The sequence below is a fragment of the Rhinichthys klamathensis genome, unplaced genomic scaffold, assembly GCF_029890125.1.
Source record: "Rhinichthys klamathensis goyatoka isolate OS25496 unplaced genomic scaffold, OSU_Roscu_1.1 h1tg000879l_1, whole genome shotgun sequence".
Classification (NCBI taxonomy): Eukaryota; Metazoa; Chordata; class Actinopteri; order Cypriniformes; family Leuciscidae; genus Rhinichthys; species Rhinichthys klamathensis.
Genome location: NW_026607238.1, coordinates 125,500 through 146,835, shown reverse-complemented (window position 1 = coordinate 146,835; position 21,336 = coordinate 125,500). Strand labels below are relative to the sequence as shown.

Below are 21,336 nucleotides of genomic sequence, written 5' to 3'. Positions count from 1 at the left end.
CCCACACAGGCATCTGACGAAGGCGGGGGGGGAAAAGCCGCCTCGCTCCCCGGAGGAAACCCGTTATCAAAGGGTGTTTCCCCACTGAATGGCCATCTATATTACGACAAGCAGCAATAGCGGCCACGTAAACCTTCAGTGTAGATGGTGAACTGCCAGCATCCAGACGTTCCTGTAGGAAGGTCAAAATAATGGCGATATCGCAATTCCTGGGGTCCTCCTCTTTGTCAACACACCAGTTAGCAAACACCCTCCACTTTAGAGCGTATAAGCGCCTCGTTGAAGGGGCTCTAGCCTCTGCTATTGTCTGAAGTACCCGCTGTGATACTCCGTGCTGATCTGCCACACATGCAGGTCCCACAGCTCCGGGTTGGGGTGCCATATGGTCCCCCTCGCCTGAGATAGGAGGTCTCTTCTCGGCGGTATCCGCCACGGGGGAAAAAGCGCCATGTTCACTAGCTCCGGGAACCACGGCTGGTTGGGCCATTTCGGCGCTACCAGAACCAGCGCACATCTCTCCTCCCTGATCTTTTGCAGCACCAGCGGCATTAACTTGATCGGAGGAAAAGCATACTTCCGCCCCTTCGGCCAGCGGCTCGACAGTGCATCTCCCTTTAGAGGGGCCGTCGTCAATGCAAAGAACAGCGGGCAGTGGGCGTTCTCCTGCGATGCGAAGAGGTCGATCTCCGCTTTGCCAAACAGATTCCAGATCATGTTTACCGTCTGCGGATGAAGCCTCCACTCTCCGTGCACAATGCCGTCCCTGGACAGCATGTCCGCGCCGCAATTCAAACTGCCCGGCACATGTACTGCTCGAATCGACAGTAGCACTTTGTCCGTCCATAATAATAGCCGCCTCGCTAGCCCCTGCAGGGAACCTCCCTGGCGATTTATGTACGCCACCACTGCCGTGTTGTCCGTTCTGATGAGAACATGACGGTCTTTCACAAATGGGAGGAACCCACGCAGCGCTAGATGAACCGCTTCCATCTCCAAGCAGTTTATATGCTAGCGCGTCCGATCTCCTGTCCACGTACCGAATGCCGGTCTGCCATCGCAGAGGGCTCCCCAGCCTGACAGCGACGCATCCGTAGTGACCACTACGCGTCTGACCACTCTGCCCAAAGCAGCTCCCTGCTCGAACATGGTCGTGCCGAACCACGGTGCTAGAGTCTCCAGACATGAACGCGTTATAACAAGGCGTTCCGTTCCCGCTCTCCATGCCCGCGGCTGTACGCGCCCCTGTAACCAGTGCTGAAGCGGTCTCATGTGTAATAAGCCCAGTCTGCAGACGGAGGCTGCAGCTGCCATTAGACCGAGTAGCCTCTGAAACGTCTTTAAGGGGATGGCTCTGCCTTGAACGAATAGGGCTAACACTCTCTGAATCGACTGGATTCTCGCCTCTGATAGCTTCGCGATCATAGTGCGCGAGTCCAGCACCATACCGAGGAATGTGATGGATTGGCACGGTTGAAGCGCGCTCTGCTGCATGTTCACAGACAGTCCCAAATCCGTCAGGTGAGCGAGGAGTCTGTGTCTGTGTTCCACAAGGACACTCCTCGACCGCGCGATGACTAACCAGTCGTCGAGATAGTTCAGAATGCGCATTCCACTGAGCTTCAGGGGAGCATTCATGCACATTGTAAACACACGGGGTGCCAGGGCCAGCCCGAAAGGCAGCACTTTGAACTGGTATGCCACACCCTCGAAAGCAAACCGAAGGAAGCGCCTGTGATGTGGGGCTATGTGAATGTGCGCGAGGATCTGCTTCACTGTTAACATTTTGAACGCGCGTTTCGCGAGCGCTTTGTTCAGTAATCTCAAATCCAAAATAGGGCGCATACCTCCGTCCTTCTTTGGTACAAGAAAATAACGGCTGTAGAAACCGGAGTTTTTCCGCTCTTCGGGAACTATCTCTACTGCTTGTTTGGCCAGGAGAGAGGAGATTTCTTCCCGAAGTAACGGGGCGCTCTGTTCTGACACCTCTGTCAAAATCACACCGCCGAAGCGGGGTGGTCTGCGAGCGAATTGGAGCGTATAGCCGCGTTTTATCGTGTTTAACACCCACATTGAAGCCGTCGGTAGTGTTGACCACGTACTCAGGTGACTCGATAGGGGGGGCTTTAATGAATGCTGCGGCGGGGGCTGGGCGCCAGCCACCGGGGAAGCATTGGCCGCTATATTGAGGGCAGATGGCTCGTCCGCGGCTCTTTGCACGGGGACATGAATAACCACCTTCTCGGGTTTCCCCGAGCTTCCGCTCTGCGAAACGTCTCCCGGGGGAGAGGTTTCGCTTATGGCGCGGGTAATAGTGTTGGGAGGAAGAAAGCTCTTTTGCTGAGACATGTAATGCACTTTGTTTATTGAAACAGAACACAGCGGTTTCAAAATCAACACATTCTCGTCGAACTCTGGGCGGGAACACGCCCTCTTTGCAGCGGGTCCGACGAACACGTCCCGCGCTCTCTCCTCCCCGACACACGCATCAGGAATGCCGCTCCTTTTTGCCCGCCGGGCGTCCTTGGCTACTAGAGGCCGGCTTCGCACCGAAGCGGGGCTGCTTTCTGAACTGCCTCTGGCGGAAGGGGGGCTCTGGCTCGCGACGTTCTGCCGCGCTCGGGGGCGCGCGTCTGGTAGGTCCCGCTGGGCGCTGTGCAGAGGAAGATCTGGATCTCGCCGCCGGGGGGGCTTGAGACCGTTTCGGCAGCAGATGCGGCATCATTCTAGACTGCTTGACGGTCTCTGCGTACTTGTCGGATAACGACTCCACCGCAACACCGAAGAGGCCCGTGGGGCTTACCGGAGCGTCCAGGAACTGCCTTTTGTCAGTATCGCGCATCCCCGACAGCGTTAGCCACAGATGGCGATGTAGGGCCACAAGACTAACCATATTGCGTCCGATTCCCTGAGCGACTTTCTTAGACGCCGCCAGAGCGAGATCTGCCGCCGTGCGCAGTTTTCTGAGCAACTCAGGGTCCGGGCTTCCCTCATCCAGGGACCCTAGGAGTCGCGTCTGGAAAACCTGCAGGATTGCCATCGTATGGAGGGCAGATGCTGCATGTCCTGCAGAAATGTAGGCCTTCTCAGCCATGTGGGCAGTAGCGCGACATGGTCTGGAAGGCAGTTGGGCGGTCTTCCAGCCAGGAGAAGACGCCAGATGAGCCGCGATGGCATCTTCGACGGGAGGCAACCGAGCGTACCCTAATTTCTCAGCTCCTTCCACTGTAGTCAGCAGCTGGGTACCTTGTGCATGGGCTCGGGCTGAGTAAGGGGAGCGCCATGATCTGGTGAGCTCCTCGTGGACCTCAGAGAAAAAGGGGGCGGGTCTCCGCGGGGCGGGGGCGGGTCTTCCTCGGAAGGAACCGTCCATCCATCTTTTCGATGGCAGCTCCTTGGGCGCCGTCCACTCCAGCTCCATATCTGCCACCGCTTCTGAGAGAGTGGCCATAAGCTCCGCATCCAAGGAGGCGGGGGCGCCTTCAGACGGAGACTCGGACCATGCTCCTGGGTCGGAGGCATTGGTGGACATGGCGTCGTCATCGTCGTATCCAAACGAGACCATTCCCCGCGCTTCCTGAGGAGGGCGGTAAGAGGCCTCAGAGTAGGTCACGGGCTCTGCCATTGGCTATTTACAAGCAAAAGAGTTATTCTATCAGACTTCATGATTCGAGGAAAATGGATTTCCCCATACGTAATGTCGAGAGACCGACTCGATAAGGGAACGGCCCTTAACCGCACCGCAGAGACAGAGCCCCGGTTGCGCGTGCGCGCACTCACCGTCTTCAAACAACACGAGCGCTGTATGCTCTCTCTCCCTCGCCTCGCGCATATCAATATACGATAGTAAAAGGTAGGAAGACCGATTGTGTTATATAGATCAGTAGTTTGTTTAAATAAAGTGTTTGATTAGTTAACAAGTACATGTTCAGGAAATGCATCATACAAATTGTATGGGTTAACGTTAATGTAACGGTAAACGGACTATGCACGAAGCTCTTTTGAAGCTGTCAAATGGTGTTGCTATTTTACACTTAATTGTGATCATTGCTGCTCTGAGTTTTCTTATAGGCTACTGTTAAATCGTTGTTGTTGTTTTTGAAGAAGCATTAAGTTACTCTTGCCTCGGAGAAAACAACACGGGAATAGCTACAGTTGTGCATATAAATTACTAGTACGTATAGGGCTTGTATTACAACCTGTCGGCAATTTTCTACATCCTTTTTTGAACGTCGTATTACACTTGTATACTGCACAGCTGGTCGTCGGAGCTACAGAGCCCTCTGCTGGTAGGGAATCGTAAGATGGCCGCTCGAACACTTCCGGTGGCTTCACTGCCTGGTGCTCACGACGCCATCTTGCGCGCCCCCGACGTCACAGGCAGGCACAGGCTCTATGACGTCACAGGCGGGGTTCCTGAGTCAGAACACAGCGAGTCCAAGCCTTATATACACTGTCTGGTCCAACCTTGAACAGCATCTTGAGGATCCAACACACAACAGCATCTTCTCAATATACCAATACGAATCTATTGAAAAATGGCAACAGATAGAACAGGTGTCGTCCAGAACGGCCGGAGAACAGGCTCGAGGATACAAGGTATTTAAAGAAAATACTGCACAACAAAATATCTGTGTAACCATTACATGAATGTACCATTTGCTTATTGTAACTTTTCAAAATGAAACTTTATTTTTTATATTTTTCAACACTGAATCTAATACTATGCATATTTAACTATTCAAAATGTGTATTGTTGTTCAATCTCAGGCAACTTTATTTAATTTTTACAAGGTTTCTAAGCAAAAGATGGACGCATGTTTTCTCAGTCCTGTTACCGAAACTCATTTATTTCTGTTGTGTTGTGGCTTATTTCGTTTTATTGTGAAGACCGACTCGATAAGGGAACGGCCCTTAACCGCCCTTAGATATTACACAAAGTGTAATATCTAAAATATTAGATAAAATATTTAAAAACATAGATTGGATATAAAGTCAAACAACAATGCAAAACAAATCTGATTTCTGATAGATTTTAATCATTATATTTCATGGTAAAGTTTAGAGATAGAGAGTGGGGACATGCAGAAAATGCTATTTTTTAGTGTTCTATGTAGTTTTTATTTATGTTTTTAATTATACATTTTAAATTTGTAGTTAGCTTAATGTGCAGGACATTTTGCTTAATAATAAAATGTATTTTAGAGTTAATTTTCATGCAATTTTATACATATAATGACCTGGGGACAGAAATGTCACCCTTTCGGTGGAATGGCTTTTATAATAACTTGGAAATATGTTGTCTAATGCATACAGTTGTGAGTTGGGAGATGGAAAAACCCGAAGCAGACCGAGTGTTGTCCAGATCTGAATGGCAGCGCGTCCAGGACCGTGTGAACGGAGTGAATCGTCACAGCAGAAGTGTAATAGCAGCGGCTGAACAGCGGGAGGCGCTGCACATGCGCTCTAAAGAGCTCGTCAAACACTGGCCCAACACCATAGCTGTGAGTGACAGCATCGCACTGGAGTTACTGCATTTGTAGCTCTCTTATTGTGCGGGGCTCCGTACTTCCTAAAACTATATATGCGTAAACATCATGCTTTTTAATGACCTAATCACTTTTAAGGAAGAAAATAGGCCTTTTTATGAGTCTTTATTAAGAAATAAGAATAATTTATTTAAATTATAAATTATTATGATTATTAAAGTAAAGACGTCTGTCTATAGAAACATTGTCAGACACTTTTATTGTTTTTATATAGCCTTATTTAGACTTCTCGCTGTCTAATTTTCTTTTTGTGTCTGTGCCCCTATTATAATACTAAGTTTGTTACAATTTGGTATAATGTTAAATTGTAATTTGAATGTCATCTTGATGTGATATTTTAGTTTTTCTTCATTAAAAATAAATAAATAAAAGAATACCTGGGTCTCTGAGGGTTATAATATGAGACTGGATGTTTACAGTAACAAAGTACAACAAACAAATCTGATTTTGTCCTTACAGGGAGAACGACTGAAAAAACTGGAGGCGAAATCAATTCGAGAGGCGATGGAAGAGGAGGAGAAGAAACGTATCGACTTGGAAGCAGCAAGATATCAGGCCCAGATACGAAAGGAGATAATTGAGGAAACTAAAACCCAGCAGTACCACCAGACGGACAGAGTCAAAGGCCTCCATGTGTGTGTCTTACGTTATTAGACCACAAGTGTTTTTCTGTGGTGAAATGTTAGTAGAAACGATCCTCTTGTTGTTCTAGAGCGCTCTGAGGCTGGCGGAGGTCCTGAAGGAAAGAGAGGCTCAGATCGAGCTCAAGCGCATGAGGCAGAACGCCAGCAGAGCCGTGGACAGAGAGATCTTGGCCCGAATGGCTTGCAGAGAAGAGCAGGCGGTCCAGCAGGAGCGACAGAAAGCACTGCAGAGAAAACGAGACCAACTGGCCATTTCTGAGTGCTTGAAACTACAGTAAGGAGAAATTAAAGTGCATTTATGCTTCAGTGGATACACAGCTAACACAAATATGCTCTAAGGACTTTTTGATAACGTTCCAATTAAGATATAAATGTTATTTCTGAATGTTCCCTAAACGTTCAAAGTGTCAACAACATTTAAAATGTTTTTATTTATTTTTATTCTTCAAACACTGTGGGAATGTTACTTTTGAACAGTGTTGGGGAAAGTTACTTTTAAAAGTAATACATTACAATATTGTGTTACGTTAAAATTAACTAATTGTATTACTTAGTTAGTTTAATGGAAAGTAGTGTTATGTTAATGTTGTTACTTTTTCTGTAAAAAAAAAACACTCCACGAATTATGTATAAGTTCTGTTTTGTGTTAATGTTTTGAGAACATGATTAAAGACCAAATAACTTTGAACAAACATAATGTTACTAGAAGAACGTTTGTTCGTAACTTTGAGAGAACCGTATCTAAAGTTCTGAGAACATTCCCTGTTAGCTGGGAATCACCTTAATGTGTCAATGTGTCTGACGTTTCCTCCTTTATTAGGGTTAAGGAGCATGACATGAAGAAGGAGCAGGAGAGGAGAAGGGAGGCTGAAGAGATGAAGCAACTCCGAGATCTTCATCTGAGGGAACAGGCCATCAAAGAGCGCCAGAATCGAGAAGTGAAGAGAAAAAGAATGATTGCTTTTCGTGTAAGCCGGTTGTTGGACAACATTCACACTGTAAAAGCAGATCGAATCAGATGCGGTTTTGAAATCCCTTCTTCTGTCTTCCATCAGGACCATTTGACCAACAGAGAGCTGACAAAAGCAGCGGAGGCTCGGAGGCAAGAGGAAGAGGAGGAGAAGAGAAAGCAGATCGCCAGCCAGAGCGAAAAAGTGACGAGAATGAGGAGAGAAAAACAGGAGGAAACATTTAGGTATTGTACATTTAGGTATTGTACATAAGACAATGGAAATGCGTCCTGTGGTGGATATTAATCACACTCATTAGTGTCAGAAATTAACTTCTTTATTTTCAGGAGCATTTTTGCACATTTATGAGGGCTAACACGCATCAAAAACACAGCATGCTGATTAATTATGTTAAACACTTCCAACCCATACTAACATTTATATATTAAATGCTTAGACAACAGATAAAATAACTTTGGGTGCATTTTAGGCATTTTTGTTACTTTAAAACTGTGAATCTCTAGAGATCATGGGCTTCCAGTGATATTTTAGTATTATTTATAGTATACAGTATTTAGCAATGTTTTGAATGACCTTTTATTATTATTTTCAGAATTGTGTGCTTTTGTCATTTTTCCCCCTGTTTTTTTTATTTTATTTCTTTTGAGTTTTATTTTATATTTACTTCAGTTTTAGTAATTTTAGTACTTCAACTTGCAAAGTGAAATGTTATTTCAATTAGTTGCCAAGGCAACATTTCTAAGTTCAAGGTTAAAGTTTCTCATCTAATATTTTTATTTTTAGCTTCCTAACACTGTAAAACCTAACGCTCAAAATAATCCATTGTTTTGAGTAGAGCCAACTCACATTATACAAATTAGTTCCATCAAATTAACATACGATACTTACAATTTTATGAATATTTTAACATTTATTTTTTCTTTTGAGTTCACAAAACTGACACATTTTAAGTAAGTTGAATTGTTTCGTTGTTTTGAGTTCTATGAACTTGTTTCTTTTAATTTTGACAAACTTAAATTTAACTGAAACTGGGCTGGGATTTTTATTTCCCAGCATGCTTTGCAATGACACTCAAAAGGGAGAGTAAATGCTAAAATTAAGTGTCATATAATGGTTTTTGTGCCAGATTAATGTTAAGTGGGAGATTTAGTAGTGTTTAATGTTTTGTTATGCTAGTTTAGAAGAGTTTCTGTTATGTTGGGTTTTTTGGGGAGTTACCATCATGGCCGGTGACGAGTTTGGTTTGAGAACAGTGTGTGTTAAATGTTTTAAGTTGATGTACTCATTCCGCAAGGGCTATGATATGCTGATACTATAGGTAGCACTTATTGAATTAGCTGGTTAAATCCAGCCAAGTTTCCACTACTAAAAATATTGAAGTTGAGATTACATGAGAATTTTAAGTTGTGTTTGAATTATCTTACTCAAATATTTCAAGTTAAAAGCAATTAAAATATATTATTACAAAACAAAAATCTGCAAGCTCTGCTTACTTACACATTCAATTTCTTAACTTAAACAATTTGATGTAACTGATTACCTCAAATTATTTGAGTTTTGCTAACTTAGTTATTCGGGTGTATTTAATCAACTAGAAACTGCTCTAAGTGTTTGTTTCAAATTCAAACGTGCTTGCAAACCAGTTCCAATCTTTAATTTGTCTGTGAAAGGTATTTTGGGAACATTGACATATCATTTGACATCCACATTCTTACAACTTGCTCATTCATGAATCACATCTAACTGGGAAGGTTATTGAATTAATGGAAGTTCACTGAGTGGGAAGCCTGGAGAAAGTATAATTCTTTCCACTGTCTCAGAACTGGGCTTGTATTTGTCTTTATTTTTGCCTTTTAGAGCGTCAAAGACATAGAGAGACTGTTATACAGAAGTTAGCCGTGCAGAAGCAGGAAAAAATCAGCAATGAGGAAGATATCATCGCAAAAGCAGTCGCTGAACGTGAGGCCAGACGGGCCCGAGTGCAGCGCGAGAAAGAAGAAAAACATGCAGCCATGTTGAAATCTATCTCTGCACACAGAGAATCCAGGGTAAATGACCTATTCCTAATGTTTTTATACATCGTTAGTCTCATAGCATAATAGCTATGAGGCTAACGACATGTAAACATTTTTAAATCTCCGCTCCGCGTCATGCCTAACAACGGCCCTCAGCTGTTCCACTGTAAAACACGGCTTCGCGGGGCTTATTGCTTAATTTTACCACAGTGATGCTGGGTTTATGAGCATCACACGGTTTATATATAGAATTTGAAATGCATTTATTGAAATAAACATTTTTCTCAACTCTATATCAGAGGCAAGAGCTGGAACGAAAGGCAGAGGAAGAAAAACAGAAAGCTCTGGAGATGCTGAATGCAAAGAAGGAAGCAGATCAAATCTTCATGGAGAAGCAAAAACTTCAAGCTCAAAAAGCTAAAGAAGAAGGAAAAGCACTCCAATACACATACATACAACAAATGAAAGAAAGTGCGTTCAGCTTTTAAAAAAAATACTATTAAGCATCCACCCTAGACAACGCATCTGCGATAATATTGTCTATTCCCCGGACATGCACAATTTGGAGGTTAAAAGGTTGAAGCAATCAGCGCATTAACCTACGATTTGAATTGTATATGCGACTGAGGAATTTGAGTGGGTCATGGTCAGTATAGACCTTAACTGGATGTACCGTAGAACCTAAATACACTTTCGAAGTGTTGAATAGCCAGGACTAAAGCCAAAGTCTCTTGCTTGATAGTGGAGTACTTTCGCTGGGCAGAATTACATTTCTTAGAGAAGAAACTCACGGGATGGTTTACGTTGTCTACGCCTGATTGCAAAAGTACGGCACCGGCGCCTACGCTGCTGGCGTCCACAGCAAGCTGAAGGCGAGTGTAATAAGACTTTAGCCATGAAAATGTCACAAGTAACAGAAATAAGCGCAAATGTTAGAGCATGTCAGAACACCTCAGGGACCCAGAAAACCCCTCAGACCCCAGAGGGTTAAAATGTCAACAGCCTTAGATAGAACAGGTGTCGTCCAGAACGGTCGGAGAAAAGGCTCGAGAAAACAAGGTTTTTAAAGAATTCAAAATACTGCACAACAGGGGGGCGCTGCCGAGCATCAATGGAGTAGGACGTGAGTTTGTTAGCTCCTGCCGATTTCAGTTAATATTGTTATTTTTCTGCGCTTTTTCGTTACATATTTAGTATAGTTTTACTCCTCAACATTTTTTACTAAAAAGTCTAACTCCGGACTGCATAAGATGGCTGGAAAGATTTCTAAAACTCGCAAAACTATTTAGACACAACTGCGGCCTGGTCTGCAAGTTGCGACCGCGTCTTCGAGTGGATCATCTGTTACCTCAGAGGTCGAGGGCACCTCGACGGATGCCAACCTTGACATCGCTGCACTCAAGCTCGAGTTATTGGCCTCGGTGAGGAAAGATATTGCTGATATTTTTAAAAAGGAACTCCAGGATACTCTCGGGGATGCTTTGCCTACTATTAAGCTTGACCTGCAAGCGGTGAAGTCACAGCTGGCGAATGATAAAGCTGCTACCGATGCTACCATGTCTGAGCTAAAAGGTACGGTCGGAGAGATGGAGCACGCACTCACCGAGTGCTCAGATGACATCGCCGAGATGAAAACAACTATCGAGCGCTTCACAGCTAACATAGCCATGCTGGAAAATAAATGTGAAGACTTGGAGTCCAGATCACGGCGTAACAACATCAGGATAGTGGGAGTACCGGAGGGCCCTGACACCTGTACCACGGCTGCTGTGGCCGCCTTACTGAAGGAAGCGTTCAATCTGGAAAAGGAGCCGCTTTTGGACCGGTTCCACCGGACCCTCCAACCCAAACCCAAGCCTGGTGATCGTCCACGAGCCATTGTGTGCAGATTTCATTATTACAGTGACTGTGTTGACATTCTGCGCCGCGCGAGAGAGCTCCGGCAGATTAAAGTCAGAGACGCGACCGTCTCAGTTTTCCCTGACCACACTGTCAAGATAGCTCGGGCTCGGGCTGCATTCAACGAGGTCAGACGTCAACTTCGTGGCATTGACGGTGCTCGATATGGTCTGTTTCATCCAGCGCGTCTTCGCATCACATACAACGGTGTTGAGAAGGATTTCGTTTCTGCGGAGGAAGCCAGCGACTTTGTCAAAACTTTGGTTCCTGGGTGAGCTCCAACAGCGTTTCTGATCTATGTTCTAGTAGGCCTATTCCTTAGAGGTTGTGAATACAGCAGTCTTAATTTGTTTAGTATTAGGTGGTTTTCTAGCTTGCTGCACTTACTAGATCTGATCAACATTACCTCATTTTATGCTTTCTGCATCTATTTGCACAGGACTGAGGGCCCACTGTTATTTGTATTTTCGCGTGCTTTACTGTATTCATGCGCATATGTTTAACGTTAAATAGTGTTGAGATCAGCGGGAGTTTTTTTCTCTTTTTTTCTTCTCTTACTTTTGTTTGGTTTGCATGGTCTCCGAGTTGTTCAACGGTGTTGTGGACAACTTTTGTTTACTGTGGGAAGCACTGCTGTCTCCTTTGTTCTGTGGTTATATGGGGACTTTGGGTGCATTTGTGTTTAGGGGTATGTTGGGAGGGGAGGGGGGCCCACCTCGGCTCTATATGATCATTTTCAAAAATAAATTCTTTTTTTTTTCAAATGGTTAATGGCAATATAGATCCCAGCATTGCTGGGTCAGGCACACCTCTCAGATTCATCAGTTGGAATATCAGAGGTATGGGTAATCCTGCTAAGAGATCTAAGGTTTTTGCACACTTGAAACGTTTAAACTCTGATTTAGTTTTTTTGCAGGAGACTCATCTTCGTGTTAAAGACCATGTTAGGTTAGATTGCCCTTGGGTAGGTCAAGTCTTTCACTCAAACTTGAATTCAAAAGCTAGGGGAGTCGCTATTCTAATTAACAAAAAAGTCCAGTTCTCATCCACTGACGTTATTGCTGATAGGAATGGCAGATACCTCATGGTTGCTGGTACCCTGATGCAAAAAAAGGTTTTGTTGGTGAATGTATATGCCCCGAACTTCGATGATGTTGAATTCGCTAACAGATTGCTGAGTAACATCCCCTTCTTGAATACACACCTGCTGATTTTCGGTGGGGATTTAAATTGTGTTTTCGACCCAATCTTAGATCGGTCTAATCCTCGAAATGTATCTCAATCTGCTATGTCTAAAACTTTCTCTGATTTTATGAAACAGTATGGTCTTATTGATCCATGGAGATCTCGTAACCCCTCTATTAAAAAATTCTCTTTCTTTTCCCAGGTGCACCATTCATATTCTAGGATTGATTATTTTTTTATTGACAGTACGCTTAATTCATGTGTTAATTCTTCGGACTATTTAGGTATTGTAATCTCTGACCATTCACCTTTACTATTAGATATTCAACTTTCTACCTATAAACGTAGCCCACCACTTTGGAGATTTAACATTTAATATTCAATAATATTATTGATCTGCCAATTTCTTTTAGAAACAAACTTTGTTATATTGTTTTCATGTTATCACTGTGAAGCGCTTTGATACAATCTGTATTGTAAAAAGCGCTATATAAATAAAGGTGACTTGACTTGACTTGAATTTAACTCTCTCCTTTTGGAAGACCAAGAATTCTGCAAATTCATTTCAAACTCTATTGATGAGTTCTTGTCTTTCAATCATAATGAATCATCTTCATATTCATTGCTGTGGGAGACACTTAAATGTTACCTGAGAGGTCAAATTATTTCTTATTCTGCTCTTTCTAATAAAAAGATTAATGCCAGGCTTAATGCACTTACATCTGTGATTGGGGACCTTGATCAAAGATTCGCGCTGAACCCTTCTCCAGAACTTCTTAAGCAGCGTCTTGATCTGCAAGCAGAATTTGATCTCATCTCAACTAAAGAGGCAGAGCGCTTGCTATTACGCAGCCGTGGCTCATACTACGAATATGGCGACAAGGCAAGTCGTTTACTGGCACATCAGTTACGACGGCAGGCCACTTCCCGTCTGATACCTACTATTAAAAACACGTATGACACTATTACTACAGACCCCTTGGAAATTAATGCTATTTTTAAATCATTTTACTCTTTATTATATAAATCTGAATTTCCTACTGACAACACTAAAATGAATACATTTCTTCAGAATCTTTCGAACCCTGTCATTGATACAAATACTGCCACGCAAATGGACTCTCCACTCTCTCTTGAAGAAGTATTAATAGCAATTAATGCTATGCAATCTAATAAAGCCCCAGGCCCCGATGGGTTTCCGATTGAATTTTTTAAAACATTTATTGGCAAATTGGCACCGTTACTTTTATCTGTATTCAATGAATCCCTAGAAAGTGGTTCATTACCACCAACCTTGACACAAGCCACTATCGCTCTCCTTCTCAAAAAGGACAAAGATTCGACCTCCTGTGGGTCTTACAGACCATTGTCTTTGCTTAATGCTGACGTCAAGGTATTGGCTAAAGTACTTGCATCCCGCTTAGAGAATGTGCTTCCTCATATTATATCTGATGAGCAAAATGGTTTTATAAAGGGACGTCAACTGTTTTTTAGTACCCGTACACTTTTCAATATAATTTATTCAAAACACTCGGCTGAACTTCCTGAGCTTGTGATTTCTTTAGACGCAGAAAAGGCATTCGATAGGGTAGAGTGGGAATACTTGTTTGCAGTTCTGAAAAAATTTGGATTTGGTGAAAAATGTATTTCTTGGATTCGCCTCCTTTACTCATCCCCCAAGGCTAGTGTTCATACTAATGATGTTTATTCTGATTATTTTGCCCTTGGACGTGGAACTCGCCAAGGTTGTCCTTTATCACCTTTGCTCTTTGCTATTGCTATCGAGCCTCTGTCAATTACATTAAGATCTTCCCCTTTATTCAAAGGTATCACCCGTAATGGATTCGAATATAAATTATCACTTTATGCGGATGATTTGTTATTGTATATAACTGATCCTACACTTTCCATCCCTGCGGTTTTGGGTATTCTGGAGAACTTCAGCGCTTTTTCAGGTTACAAATTAAATTTGGAGAAAATTGAGTGTTTTCCCATTAATACTGCAGCATGTCAGTTGCAACAGTCAGATTTGCCTTTTCGATTTAGTCCATCAGGGTTCCAAATACCTAGGTGTTAATGTGACTCGTTCTTTATCTAGCCTTGCGTCTGCGAATTTCACTCCCCTTATCTCTAGGATTACATCTAATATTCAAAGATGGGGTAACCTCCCCCTTTCACTAATCGGCAAGATTAATGTTGTTAAAATTAATATTTTACCGAAATATCTTTTTTTATTCCAGTCAATTCCTCTTTTTTTGCCAAAACATTTCTTTGACTCATTTGATAAGATAATTTGTTCTTTTATTTGGGGCGGAAAATCACCTAGTATTCGTAAAACTCTACTGCAGAGATGCAGACTTAATGGAGGACTGGCATTACCTAATTTTTTAACTTACTATTGGGCGGCTCACATCCATAAACTTTGCTACTGGTTAAAATCCCCTGGATCCTCTTGGTGTAAACTAGAACTATCATCCTGTAGGGGATCTTCTATACCTGCTCTACTTTATTCCTCTTTACCTACGAAACCTTCTCTATACACTGATAATCAAGTGGTTCTTAACACACTCAAAATCTGGTATCAATTTAGACGACACTAAATTTGTAGATGCATCTTCCTTGGGTCCTATCAATAACAACCATTTATTTCCTCCATCACTTTCGGACTCGACATTTTTACTGTGGTATGACAAGGGTGTTTTGCAATTCAGAGATTTATATGTAGATGGTGTCTTTGATAGCTTTACCAATCTGTCATCTCGCTTTGAACTCCCTGTTACTCATCTGTTTCGCAATTTTCAAACTCGCAACTTTGTGGCTAAGTGTTTCCCTAATTTCCCTTCTTTACCTCCAGTGCATCGGTGGGAAACCATGCTTTCATTTGTCCCTCATCACAGGGGAATCATTTCAAAGCTATATGACATTATCTTAGCTTTTAGCGACCATTCAAATGACAAACTTAAGGGTACATGGGAAAGGGAACTGGGAATACAAATACAGGAGGAGTCTTGGGAACAGGCCATAGAGAGGATACGTTCTACCACCTCTTGTGCTCGTCTTGGACTTATTCAATTCAAGGTTTTACATAGGGTACATTTCTCTAAGCTTAGACTATCTGAAATATATCCGGAAGTGGAAGACAAATGTGATAAATGCCATGGCTCCCCTTGTCATCTTAGCCACATGATTTTTTTTTTGTCCTGATTTGGTAGATTTCTGGGTGGCTTATTTTAATATTATGTCCTCTGTTCTTGGGGTAAATCTCCAACCTTGTCCTCTGATTGCTATATTTGGGATTCCTGACCCCTCAATGGCACTTAACCGTACACAAAAGGACATCATAGCTTTCACATCCTTACTAGCAAGACGCTCCTTATTGCTACATTCTAAGTCTGCTAAATATCCTTCTATCTCCCGTTGGCTCAGAGACATCATGTATTTTTTTAAACTTGAGAAAATTAAATATACATTGAGAGGATGTATTCAAGAAACCAATTTGAAATGATTAGAGCTTTGTGACATGGTGGAAGTAGCCATCAGAGGATGGGTACATGGTGGCCATAAAGGGATGGACATGGTCAGAAACAATGCTCAGGTAGGCCGTGGCATTTAAACGATGCCCAATTGGCACTAAGGGGCCTAAAGTGTGCCAGGAAAACATCCCCCACACCATTACACCACCACCACCAGCCTACACAGTGGTAACAAGGCATGATGGTTCCATGTTCTCATTCGGTTTACGCCAAATTCTGACTCTAACATCTGAATGTCTCAACAGAAGTCGAGACTCGTCAGACCAGGCAACATTTTTCCAGTCTTCAACTGTTCAATTTTGGTGAGCTCTTGCAAATTGTAGCCTCTTTTTCCTATTTGTAGTGGAGATGAGTGGTACCCGGTGGAGTCTTCTGCTGTTGTAGCCCATCCGCCTCAAGGTTGTGCGTGTTGTGGCTTCACAAATGCTTTGCTGCATACCTCGGTTGTAACGAGTGGTTATTTCTGTCACGGGATGGGTAAATCAGGAAGCGAGGATCCAAGTGCAGGAAGGATATTTATTAAACAAACAAAACAAACTACAAACCAAAACTATCCCATAGGGGAAAAGAGAACTCGGGTATGCACTGAAAACACAAGGGAAACATAGATAACGAACCAGCACAGGACTGCAAACACAGGGAGACTAAATAGGGAACAAACAAAGGAACATAACGAGGCAGGCAGGTAAGGGACATTAAACAATAACGAGATAACAAGATGGGCGGGGTTTGACAATTGACAGGAGAGCACATGGCACAAGGAAATAACATGACAGCCATGTGCTCACAACAGACCAGACTAACACAAACACATGACAAACCGGGAGTGTCACAGCTCTGTCACTATACCAAGAGAAAACCCAGACAAGGGTGACAGAACTGTGACACTACCCCCCCTCAAATGAACGCCACCTGGCGTTCCCAAGGAGGGACACCAAAAACAAGACAAGAACATCAAACGTGCAAGACCAAAGAGCAGACAAGACAAGCAGATCAGAACACTTACACAGAGAGGGGAGGGAGGGATGGCAGCCAGGGAGGGACGGGAGGGTTGAGCCAGGGGGGGAAGGGCGGGTCCCGACTCCAGGCTGAAGACCAGGGTGGCTCAGACAGCCCATCGGGCGGCCAGGGTGGATCCGGCTGTGCAGGCGGCAAGGGCGGATCCGGCTGTGCAGGCGGCAAGGGCGGATCCGGCTGTGCAGGCGGCAAGGGCGGAGAAGGCTGTGCAGGCGACCAGGGCGGAGCAGGCTGTGCAGGCGACCAGGGCGGAGCAGGCTGTGCAGGCGACCAGGGCGGAGCAGGCTGTGCAGGCGACCAGGGCGGAGCAGGCTGTGCAGGCGACCAGGGCGGAGCAGGCTGTGCAGGCGACCAGGGCAGTGAAGCCCGTTCAGACGGCCATGGCGGTGAACCCCATTCGGACAGCCATGGTGGAGAGAACCCTTCGAGTGGCCATGGTGGAGAGAACCCTTTGGGCGGCCATGGAGCAGGAACAGACACCGGCTCAGAAACAGAAGCAGACACCAGCTCAGGATCAGAAGCAGACACCGGCTCGGCGACAGCCATCTTGTCCGGAGACACTGGCTCGGCGTGAACAGTCTCTGGATCGGCAGACGTGACGTGAACAGTCTCTGGATCGGCAGACGTGACGTGTTTGGGCGGCGCCGGCGGGACAAGGCGTCTGGGTGGCGCCGTCAGGGCGAGACGCTTGGGTGGCGCCGTCAGGGCGAGACGCTTGGGTGGCGCCGTCAGGGCGAGACGCTTGGGTGGCGCCGTCAGGGCGAGACGCTTGGGTGGCGCCGGCAGGGCGAGACGCTTGGGTGGCGCCGGCAGGGCGAGACGCTTGGGTGGCGCCGGGAGGGCGAGACGCTTGGGTGGCGCCGGCAGGGCGAGACGCTTGGGTGGCGCCGGCAGGGCGAGACGCTTGGGGATGGCTTCCAAGCCCTGTGGAATCGCCGACGACCCTCTCCTCCTCCTCCGTTTACGAGATCTCGGCGGTGCAAAAGGAAGAGTGGACTTTGGAATCGCCGAAGTCAGAACCTCCAGGACGACAGCAGGCTGCTCGGGGACGGCCTCCGGGACGACAGCAGGCTGCTCGAAGACGGCCTCCGGGGCGACAGCAGGCTGCTCGAAGACGGCCTCCGGGGCGACAGCAATAGTTGGCACCTGCTTCCTCCTCCTCCGCCGTGTCTGATGGCGAGGTGGGGGCGCCAAGCCTTCCGCCTCTGGAACCGCTGCAGGTTCTCCGAGGTCCACTGGGACCGCTGTAGTCTGCCTCACTGCGGGGCTCCTTAGTCGGTCCAGACAGTCAACGAACCCCCAGAACGTTAAGCGGTCCAGTCCCGCCATTGTCCACACATCGATGGGCTCATCAAGGGCATAGTTAAAAAGGTCCTTAAGGGCTGTCTCACCTAGCCCCAGCCCCTCTGCAGCGGAACTAAATTTAAGCGCAAAGTCTCTCACATTCGTTCCCTTTTGACGAAGGGAACTCAAGGCGGTGAATTTAACGATGCGCTCGTACTGCGGGCAAAAAATAGGAGGGACTGGTCGCTGGTGTGAATCCTTCCGCTGAATCCTCATCTTTGGCTGGTTCGTTCTGTCACGGGATGGGTAAATCAGGAAGCGAGGATCCAAGTGCAGGAAGGATATTTATTAAACAAACAAAACAAACTACAAACCAAAACTATCCCATAGGGGAAAACAAGAGAGAACTCGGGTATGCACTGAAAACACAAGGGAAACATAGATAACGAATCTGTTACCTTATCGACTACAGTAAAAGACCTGGGTGTTATACTAGACCGCAACTTGTCTTTCGAAAATCATATTTCGTATGTTACAAGAACAGCTTTTTTCCACCTTAGAAACATTGCTAAATTACGTAACATGCTATCTGTTTCTGATGCAGAAAAGTTAGTTCATTCATTCATGACCTCGAGACTAGATTACTGTAATGCTTTATTAGCTGGTTGTCCTGCATCCACAATAAACAAGCTACAGTTAGTCCAAAATGCAGCCGCTAGAGTTCTTACTAGGTCGAGAAAATATGATCATATAACACCGATTCTATCATCTCTGCACTGGTTACCTATTAAGTTCCGTATCAATTACAAAGTACTACTACTGACCTATAAAGCCCTAAATGGTTTAGCTCCTGTGTATTTAATGGATCTTCTATCGCCCTACAATCCATCGCGTTCTTTAAGATCCCGAAATTCGAGGCTTCTGGTCATTCCTAGGATATCTAAGTCCACTAAAGGAGGGAGGGCGTTCTCATATTTAGCTCCTAAACTCTGGAATAGCCTTCCTGATATTGTTCGTGGCTCAGACTCGCTCTCCCAGTTCAAAACTAGATTAAAGACGCATCTCTTCAGCCAAGCATTCACATAATGCTTACCTTTTATACCACTGTTGAATCAGATCGACTGCATTAATATTATGAACAGCAGCTACGCTAATTATCTCCCATCTGCTTTTCTGCTGTTATCTCGGGACGCTAGTCCCGAGGTAAATAGCGTTCGTCAGCTCCAGTTTGTATCCAGCCTCTCACGGAGACTTCAGATGCTCCAACACCTGCGATGAGACGACTCGACGCCTGTGAAGAGACGACTCAACGCCGGCGATATGTTATGCCCTAAATTAATACATGATGATTAACTAACTATATTCTTCTATGTACATTTCTGAAATGCACTTTCTGTAAAGCTGCTTTGAAACAATATGTATTGTGAAAAGCGCTATACAAATAAATTTGAATTGAATTGAATTGAATTAATTGGGGAAGAGACATTGCGCTCAAACACATGTATAGGAACAAACACCAGAGCTGGGGGACGTAATACCCCCACCCCGAAATGGTGACCTGTCGCCATACCTGGAACATGAGAACACTCATTTTTACTCACGAATTCTGTGTTTCAGCTCAATGTTTGAGCCAACCCAGACAATAGAGTTCCAGCTATAAATAATCACTACCTCGTTCAAGGCGTATCTGCATGCGAAAAGAAGTTAGAATTACACACGAATGTATTATTTTGGCGTATATGGTTAAGTCACAGGCAAATCGCAACTATGCGCGACGCAATACCTAGTATTGCTACAGACTTACATTAGGTTAGCAAGCCCAATAAATTAAAATAAATCCCAAAACAATCTATATATATATATATATATATATATACATATAGTGTTGTTTTATTATTATTAACTATAACCTAAATGTATAGACCATATTCAGTAAATAAGGACACATGCAAGTTCATTTTCACAATAAACAAAACGTTTTTGTTTTTTTCCAAGTAAATTTTTTTTTTAATACTATTAAGCATCCACCCTAGACAACGCATCTGCGATAATATTGTCTATTCCCCGGATATGCACAATTTGGAGGTTAAAAGGTTGAAGCAATAGACTCCAGCGCATTAACCTACGATTTGAATTGTACATGCGACTGAGGAATTTGAGTGGCTCATGGTCAGTATAGACCTTAACTGGATGTACCGTAGAGCCTAAATACACTTCGAAGTGTTGAATAGCCAGGACTAAAGCCAAAGTCTCTTGCTTGATAGTGGAGTACTTTCGCTTGGCAGAATTACATTTCTTAGAGAAGAAACTCACGGGATGGTTTACGTTGTCTACGCCTGATTGCAAAAGTACGGCACCGGCGCCTACGCTGCTGGCGTCCACAGCAAGCTGAAGGCGATCGAAGAAGAGGAGAAGAAACGTCTCGACATAGAAGAAGAGAAATACCAGGCCCAGATACGAAAGGAGGCCATTGAGAAAGCAGAAACCAAGCAGTATACCAGACCGACAGAGTGAAAGGCCTCCATGTTCGTGTCTTACGTTATTAGACCACAAATCGTCGTGCGAAAAAAGAACTGAAAGACTCTGTGGCAAAGAACACCGCTCTCATTGTTGAGGAGGAAACCCAGTTCCAGAAATACGCCAATCAAGTCATCGAAACAGCCGAGAAGGCAGGGAGAAACATCTACCCACTCCTAAAGAACAAGCGGTCAGTCCGTAGATACGGCAAGAGCGTGCAAGCGTTTTTATAATTAATATCCAGTTCTCCTGTTGCTCAGTTTACTATTTGACACAAGGCAAGGCTATTTCGATTCTTTGCATTGAGTGAAATTAAAGTTAAAGACATCAAAATAAAAATGGAATTCACTTGAACAATATTTTGATGAGAACAAAAAGTGCCACATCAACTGTAGTTTCGTAGGTATAACCGGACAAAATATGAACAATAGCTAGGAAAAAAACAAGTGGCGATGAAAAACAAATTAATTTATTTTTTAACAAGCATGTAAACAGAACACCTTATCTCAAAGTTGAGAGAACTCAGCTTGGCGGAAAGATCTCTTTTTTCTCCACGAAGGCCCGACCAGCTACAAAGTAGGCAACCTTTCCTGCTTTCCGTGCCTCGTCGACTAACGGCCACAACTTCATTCTACCATCTCTGTCGGCCTTGCAAAGATCCTCTCTAAAACGCAGACCATTTTCCCGTAGATAAGCGGAGTTTTTGGCTGCCGCCCGTACTGCTG

At 44.5% G+C, this 21,336-nt stretch overlaps 1 pseudogene; it reads left to right on the top strand.

Annotated features, from left to right (window-relative positions):
* The first annotated feature begins 5,327 nt into the window (after positions 1 to 5,327).
* On the top strand, positions 5,328 to 20,844 carry LOC130078460 (cilia- and flagella- associated protein 210-like; annotated as a pseudogene).
* Positions 20,845 to 21,336: the final 492 nt, after the last annotated feature.